General features: G+C 48.3%; 1 protein-coding gene across 1 annotated transcript in view; it reads left to right on the top strand.

The window, feature by feature from the left end:
• The first annotated feature begins 463 nt into the window (after positions 1-463).
• Positions 464-8,531, top strand: part of LOC119375143 (transcription factor MafB-like) — a 28,793-nt gene continuing 20,725 nt past the window's right edge. The window contains exon 1 of the mRNA XM_037645345.2: positions 464-642. The gene's annotated coding sequence lies outside the window, so the exon portion shown is untranslated. The remainder of the gene's footprint in view (positions 643-8,531) is intronic.

Genomic DNA, 8,531 nt, shown 5'->3' with positions numbered 1-8,531 from the left:
AACTTTGGGCAACCCATTGGCGCAACACGCGCGTGGGGTAGGGGCCAACTCTTGTTTCAGGCTAGCCGGAGCCGGTTTTAAAGCGTTCCGGGGCCACCTTAGCGGGCCGGCAAGGTGATCGGGAGATCCTCTTCGTTCTACGCGTCGACAGCTCTTTTTCACTTGCGTCTTGCGGCACCGGGTCCGCGCAGTGGCGAGATGCAAACGCTCGTCCATCCCGTGCTCGAGCTGAGGGGGCGGCAGCGGGAAGAGAAAATAAAGGAAGAATTGATAAACTTTCACCGACTTGTCTGTTATGCGTCGACATCCTTCCCACTTCCTACCTTCCCTGGCTGAGCGCGTGCATCGTCGAGCGTGTAAATCTGCAACGAGAGAACACGGACCGAACATGCAGAGAATGATTATTTACCGTAAGGGCAGCATCCCGGATTCGAGTCAGCCCATTCATTTTGGTCGCGTGGCAAAACGCTCTGCTGACCGCGCAACATGACCGTGACCGCACATAAAATGGCGAGCATCGCTCTCGAATGCTAGATCCGCGTGAGAGTTCACTGTGTGACGGTGGCAACGAGGCTGCTTAGTCGGACTCGGCAGTGGCCTGCACGTGTTTTCGGACTTTTGCGGTGTATTCCTCGAAAAGAGGTACGTGGACCGTGCGTTGTGAATGGGCCGCGGAAATGTATGTCGCGAATAGTGCTTGTGAGGCGACCGCACCGACATGCGATCGCCTCTCAAACGAAGGCACGCTGCTACGAATTGAAAGAAGAGGTCACATAGAGATGCCGTGCGATATATTTGACCTATAGGATAACTAAAGCAACGCTGAATGCCAGAAACCTAATGAGCAGGGGCGTAGCCAGGGGGGGGGGCTTATGGGGCTTCAGCCCCCCCCGAAATTTTTCGTGCTCTCATACACCACCAACCAGCGGCGTCACCCGGGTGGTGGGATTTATTGGGCTTCAGCCTGATTATCATTTATTTAATTATTTATCTTTTTATGACCCTCAAAATGTTAGCAGAAGCAAGTTTGATATCGGGCTCTACACAGATGGCTCAAAAGTGGATGATGACACAAAACATCAACTGCTAGCTTCTCCTTGGATTCCTCCGCCATGCTATATGTTTAAGTCTATGAACGATTTTAAGCAGAAACGAATGTTTACGTGGCTTGGCTGGACAGGTACCGATGGCTTAGCTTCTCAGCGCTTCAAGAGGGTGCGTTTTGCCGAGTGTGTGTCCTTTTTAGCAGAAGTGAGATTGGCAAGGGCCAACATGCGCGCACTAAGGCCCTCGTATCCAATCCATTTAAAAAGTGGAAGCACGCCCTCGAAGTCTTCGGTGCACATGAAGTCACTAAATATCACACTGACGCTCATCTGGTAGGCGATAGTTTTCTTCAAACCTTCTCAGGATGTGTGCCCAGTGTTGTTGATCAGCTGGACCATGGCAGGCAAATTCAAATAAGAGAGATCCGAAGGAAGTTACAGCCTATTGTTGAGACAGTTCTCTTTTGCGGGTGGCAAGGTGTGGCTCTCCGTGGACATAGAGACAGTGGTCCCATGGATTCAAGCACAGCCTCCTCTACAAATACAGGCAACTTCAAAGAGCTGCTTCGCATGCGCGCGGATTGTGGCGACACAGATAAAAAAAAAGCATTTGGAAAGTTGCCCAAATAAGGCCTCATATTTTAGTTTATGTGTACAAAACCACATTATAGAAATGTCTGCTGCAATCATCAAGGAAAGCCTAGTCGCAAAAGTAAACGCTGCAGGCTGCTTCTCCGTACTTGCTGATGAAACGACGGATGTTGCGGGTATCGAGCAGCTTACTGTTTGTGCAAGGTACCTTAATAAGGATGCGAACGGAATCGAAGAAGTGTTCTTAAGCTTTGTGCCAATTCACGACCAAATGGCCGGGCCCTGGCCGACACCATCATAAGGCTCCTTATAGAAATGGGAATTAACATGCAGCATCTCCGTGGTCAAGGCTACGGTGGTGCAAGTTCGATGGCCGACAAAACGAATGGTGTTCAAGCTGCTGTCCGTGAGAAATATCCAGCCGCACTCTATGTATTCACTGCGCGTGTCACTCCCTTTATCTAGTTGTGTGTGCAGCATGCTCCATCACAGACATTCGAAACTGTTTTGGGACTCTGAAGGCGACGTCAGCCTTTTTCCGTAAATCTTCTAGCCGCTCACACGTTTTGCGAAAAGTGATAAGTTTGAGCTGTCCTGAGCCTACAAGGCAGCGCCTTTTGGGAATATGCGAAACGCGCTGGGCCGAGAAGCACGATGCAGTGCTTTCATTTGTGAGCCTCTTTGAGCCGTTGATCGCAGCACTAGAGGAGACTAAGTTTAACGGAAATGGCGAAAGTCCAGTGCAGGCAAACAGTCTAATGTTGGCACTCTTTTCACCAGCGTTCCTTGTAAGCCTGCATGTGACAGAACACGTGTTAGCACTGACTTTGCCACTGTCAAAGAAGCTGCAGACGAGGAGTATCGACATGAGCGCTGCCATTGACGACATAGAAGTGATACAGCAGACAATTGAAAGTGACCGCAAGAACACGAATGTTTCTTTCTCAAAAATATTTGCACAAATGCAGGCATTGGCAGAAAAACTGAATGTGGAGATCACCAGCCGTCGAGCCGGTGTCCGGAAGCAAAACCTTGGGAGCAATGCATTCGAAAGTGCGGAAGAATATTTTCGCAGAACCCTGTTCATTCCGTTCATGAACCACGTACTAGCCCAGTTAAACCAACGGTTCGAACAGCACAGGACACTTCTAAAGGACTTTTCATTAATTGTATCATCCGCAAGGAGCAGAAAATCTCCTGACCGTTTTTGCGCATGACGTCGAAACGAGGGCTGGTTTTGGAGAACTGCGACTATGGTGGACAAAGTGGGCGAACAAAGCAGCAAACCAGAGCCCCGGTACAGGAACCGATGCCCTCTCTCATTGCGACAGCAGGTTCTGTGCGAATGTGTACAAGCTACTCCGGATTCTAGTCACCCTTCCATTGACCACTGCCAGCGCAGAGGGAACGTTTTCAAGCATGAGGTTACTTAAGAACTACTTACGCTCCACGATGTCTGAGGAACGCATGGTTGGCCAGGCACTTCTGTACGCCCACAGAAATGTCGACATCAGCGTGTCGGAAGTCATTGACCGCTTCGCTAAGCTTCCTCGCCGGGTCAACGTTGTCCTTTGATACCGAGCAGGACAAAAATCAGCGCAAACGAAAGGAAAAGACACTGCTGTTCCAGAATTCAGGTAAATTAGCCCGTAATTCTGACGCAATATTATTGTTCATCACCTTTTAAAGCCGTGAGGATTTTGTACCTTTTAGCAGTTAACACTGTGACCTAATATAAACATAAGAATACGGGCATCAGGTGGACATTACCAGCCAATCGACAGCTTCACCTTGTTCACTGAGAGGTCGGCATACGCGGCGTTACCAAACAAATTCAACTATTGGGAAGCCGTACTAACAGCATTGTTTGTTACTTTCATTTGTCGTTTTTGTTCTTCATTGCTTTTTGAACTAGAAGCGGCAACCTTCCTTTAAATTGAGTGCACAATAGTGGTTCGCACTTTTAAAACAGTTTTGAAGTAGTTTCTTTCGTTATTTCTGCGCTCTTCCTTTATAGTTCTGTTTACATGGTGCGTCCGAGACAGCAGCTTGGCCCAAGGACATATCAGTTGGCCATTATGTATAGTGATCATTGCTTAGTTCCGTTTATTGATTGCATATTTAAATGTACATTTGTGAAGTTTTGCGTAAGCATACTGCGCACTGTTTCCGGTGACTTATATTTTGCCTGTATTCGAGGTGTACTTTCCCATTCTTGCTTTTCCCTGGCCGCATCATTTGTGCAAAAAGATTAACATTTTGCATAAACAATCTGCATTAAAATCCTGGTTATTTCGTGGACTTGATTTTTTTGTTATCAGGCACCTCTTCAGTTCAAAGCTGATGCAGTTCCGAAGTTTACGTGATATTTGCCGTAGCTGTTACACACACACACACACAAACACAAATATTGAAAAGATTGAAGACAGTTATTCCTGGAAAGATTTTGCGGGCATGCCAATATAATATTTTTACGAAAAAACACATTTCTTACTCGTTCTTAACAGAGGGCAGCATTCAAGAAGTGATTTGCAGCATCTAATACAAATTGTCACTGGTAATACATATTAATAGTAATACCAGTGACAATGTATGTACATGGTAATACATGTACATACCCACGCCGCTTTTGGAAAATTATGAAACCGGACGACAAAACCACAGTCTCTCTTTGTGACACTCCTGGATCCCCCGTTGCCGACTGCGACGTTCCATCCGTCAACTCTGCATTTTGTTCAGTCTTTACTAACGAACCTAACAACGAACTTCCTGATTTTCCGCATTTTGCTTTTCCGCCAATGCCAAAGATTACATTCAATTCAGAGGGAATTGTAAAAGTTATTAACCAATTATGTAAGTGAGATCGCGGCGAATGAACACCAGAACCTTGCTTCTTTCAGTAATGGCAGACGACATAAAAGGTTCGTATCCAGAAAGTCTTATTGCACTGGATAAATTCGGCTCGCAGATGACGATTACGGGAAACCACCTCATGATGATAATCAATATGTATGTTTAAGAGTGAAAAAGAAGAGACTTACCATTACAGTTGTGGGCGCATACCTATCACCATCAAGTCGGTTTGATCATAAAAGATTACGAGATATCCTATCATCAGCCCCTGATCCATGTGTTATCATCGGGGATTTTAACGCCCATCATACTCTATGGGGAAGCCCGAAGACCGACGTGAAAGGCAGAAATTTGGTGTCTTTCGCCTCCGATAATGAACTTTTGTTGTTGAATGATGGCAGTCCTACATTTTTACGTGGCTCCACATACAGCAGCTGTCTCGACTTGGCTTTTGTTTCACGAAGCTTAGTGAGGCATGCGGGGTGGTTCACGGACATAGAAACGCATGGGAGTGACCATATTCCCACATACGTCAAGATTAGAGGATTGTCACCTTCCAAGATACACGACACGATACGAAGAGTGGACTGGACGAAATTTGAGTCTCGAATGGAAGATCAATGTCAAGACCACATACTAGGACTTGGAAGAGGCAATCAAGAGCACTGTACAGGAGTCTGTGCGTACCTTCAGCTGCTCTTCGAAATTCACGGACTTCGACCTAGAGTTGGAGAGACTTCGCGCACTCCGGCGACGTGCTGAAAGGAGGTACCGACGCACGAAGGCCATTGACGACTTACGGACTGCCAGACGTATGCAGAAAAAGATCCAGCGCCGGTTGGATAAGGTCGAATTCCAACGCTGGACTGCTTTTCTGCGAGTCGCTCGACCCTCGTAAGCCATTATCGCAGCTATGGAGGACGGTACGAGGTTTGCGGTCATCCCCCGTTCAAAGGTCTCCATTCAAGGCGTTAGGCATTTACCAAAAGCGACCAGATATTGACGTAGCAGAAGAATTCTGCGCCAGATTAACTGGACAACTTACAGCACCCGACAGTTTACAACTTTCGAACAGCTGTCCACCACCACGTGACCCCCGCATGGACCTCCCCTTCTCCATCCAAGAACTGAAGGCAGCGCTCGCTTCGTGCAAACGTTCGTCAGCGCCAGGACCTGACGGAATCTCCTACAGAGCCCTGTGTCATCTGGGTGAGCGCGCGAGACTCGCTCTGCTTGAGCTATATAACGAATCTTGGCAGGAGGGCACACTCCCCTTAAGTTGGAAAACAAGTCGTTTGGTACCACTGTTGAAGCCTGGCAAGTCACCGCTGGAACTGGCATCTTATCGTCCGATCGCATTGGCAAGTTGCGTGGGCAAAGTGATGGAGAGGATGATCCTCGGACGCCTGGAGTGGTACATGGAATACAATAACATCTACCCAGGCACCATGGCCGGCTTTCGCCGTGGTCGATCATCAATTGATAGCGTCATCGACCTAATCACCTTCGTGGAGCACGAGAAAGGCCGCAAGCGTCTTTGCGCTTCTTTGTTCCTCGACGTCAAAGGGGCCTATGACAACGTTACTCATGAAGCCGTCCTTGCCGCGCTAGAAGACGTCGGAGTGGGCGGTCGAATGTTCAAATGGATACGCAGCTACCTCTGCATGCGATCCTTTTTTGTGATCACGGAGGACGGGGACACTTCCCTACACTACAGTTATCGTGGTGTTCCCCAGGGCGGTGTGCTCAGCCCTGTGCTGTTCAATCTTACGCTGATTGCTCTCCATACACACCTGCCAAGCACTGTTTGTTTGTCAACTTACGCAGATGATATCTGCGTCTGGACATCTGCGGTAACTCGCCTGCAGCTGCGAGCGAGAATCCAGAGAGCAGCCACTCAAGTTGCTCTGTACCTCCGTGATCGAGGCCTGGAAATTTCTACCGGAAAGTGTGCTCTTCTGGCATTTACGCGCAAACCAATGTCTAACTACAGTGTATCAATCAATGGTCAAAGTATACCGTATTGTCGATCACACAAGTTCCTGGGTGTCATAATAGACAGAGAACTATCATGGAGTCCTCACGTCTCGTACCTGAAAAAGCGGTTGGCAGGTATTTCTCACCTCTTCAAGTTTTTCGCTGGAAAGACTTGGGGAATGTCGCCCAGTGCTATGTTACAGCTGTACAGGGTGCTGTTTCTCGGTTTCCTGCGATACAGTTTGCCTGCATTAACTAACGCAAACAAGACAAGTCGACGCATGCTACAGAGTGTTCAGGCCCAGACCCTCCGGATTTGTTAGGCCTGCCTCAAAGTGCTCCACAGCGGCGACCATAGCCATCGCCAAGGACCACCTCATAAAGACTCATATTGAGGTTGAAGCACTGAGGACCCACATAAGGCATCTGCCCGGACACCACACCACCACCTAGCCTCTCTACCAGCGGACAGACCACGCACCTCCTTTTGCCGAACAGTAACCGCACACGGCGACTCTCTACCGACTGGCTTCACACCGGCGGCGAGACCTTCGGTTCCTCCATGGTGCCTGAAACAACCAGTCATCAACCTGACAATACCAGGCGTCCAGAAAAAACAAGATCTGTCAGCACCAGCTCTTAAACAGCTCGCTTTACTTCTATTGTACGAGAAGTATCACGACTCGATTCACGTCTACACTGACGGCTCCGTCCTACCGAGCAGTTCAACAGCGGCGGTCGTGATTCCAACGATCGCCACAACTATCAAGTTCAGGACGGCTCACCCAACAACATCGACGGCAGCAGAGCTCACAGCGCTTCGCGCCGCGCTGCTTTTCATTAACGACCAATGAGAAAAAGGTGGACGATTTTCTGCGACTCCAAGGCGGCACTGCAGTCTCTACTGTCGACTTTACGCCGCGGTCCGCACGAACAATTGGTATTTGAGACTGCCGAGATGTTTCACCACCTCATGGAGAAAGGACACTGCATTACATTTCAATGGCTACCAAGTCACTGTGGGATTATCGGCAATGAACGGGCCGATCAAGCTGCCCGTTCAGCCCATACAGAGGACCGCGACCTGTCGATACCTCTTTCTAGGACAGACGCTGCTCGGAAGCTCCGCATGCTCGCTCGCCAATGCACCATGTCAAATTGGAATGAGCCACATTTCATGCATGCACGACTACACACCTTTGATCCAACGTTAAGCCTTCGATTGCCATCAAGACTTCGCCGAGGTGACGCTACCGTTCTCTGTAGATTATGGCTGGGCGTCGCGTTTACCCATGCGTATGCATTTCGCATAGGGATGGCCGACACCACCGCCTGTGAACACTGCGGCGACGAAGAAACGATTCGGCATGTTCTGTGTGACTGTCCGAAGTATAGAACACAGAGACAATCTCTTTGCCATGCTCTCAACAAGATAGACGACCAGCCTCTATCAGAAGAAAGACTTTACGCCATCGTCCGGACATAACGTCGCAGAAGAAGGCTTTACAAGCACTACTCGCCTTCCTGCGATCCACTGGTCTGTCAGAGCGCCTCTGAGCGGAACGCTCTTGTGTGTGTGTGGTTGTGACTGTTTTTTTTTTTTGTTTTTTTCTTATTATTTATTTTCTCTCTCTCGCTTTCAACCCCCTATTCCCCAACCCAGTGCAGGGTAGCATACCGGATGCAAACTTCTGGTTAACCTCCCTGCCTTCCTCTGCTCTTTCTCTTCTATTAACCAATTAAAGAACTCTTCGTCATGCGGTATAGATGGCATAAACGCCAAAATTCTGAAAAATACTAAACATGTATGTAGTTCCATATTGTCAATCATTTTTCAGCAGTCACCCGACACAGGTGAAGTCCCATTAGACTGGAGAGTTGGGAAGGTCTTTCCGTTCTTCAAGAAAGGTGACCGCTCATTTGCAGGTTACTACCGACCAATCTCGCTCACTAGTGTTTGTTCAAAGATCATGGAACACGTCATCTTTTCTCATGTTGCTACATTTTTATCATCCGTAAACTTCTTTCACCCAAACCAACATGGCTTTCGTAAAGATCACTCAT

This window comes from Rhipicephalus sanguineus, chromosome 1 (genome assembly GCF_013339695.2).
Source record: "Rhipicephalus sanguineus isolate Rsan-2018 chromosome 1, BIME_Rsan_1.4, whole genome shotgun sequence".
Taxonomy (NCBI): Eukaryota; Metazoa; Arthropoda; class Arachnida; order Ixodida; family Ixodidae; genus Rhipicephalus; species Rhipicephalus sanguineus.
This window is presented reverse-complemented; position numbering and strand designations above follow the sequence as displayed.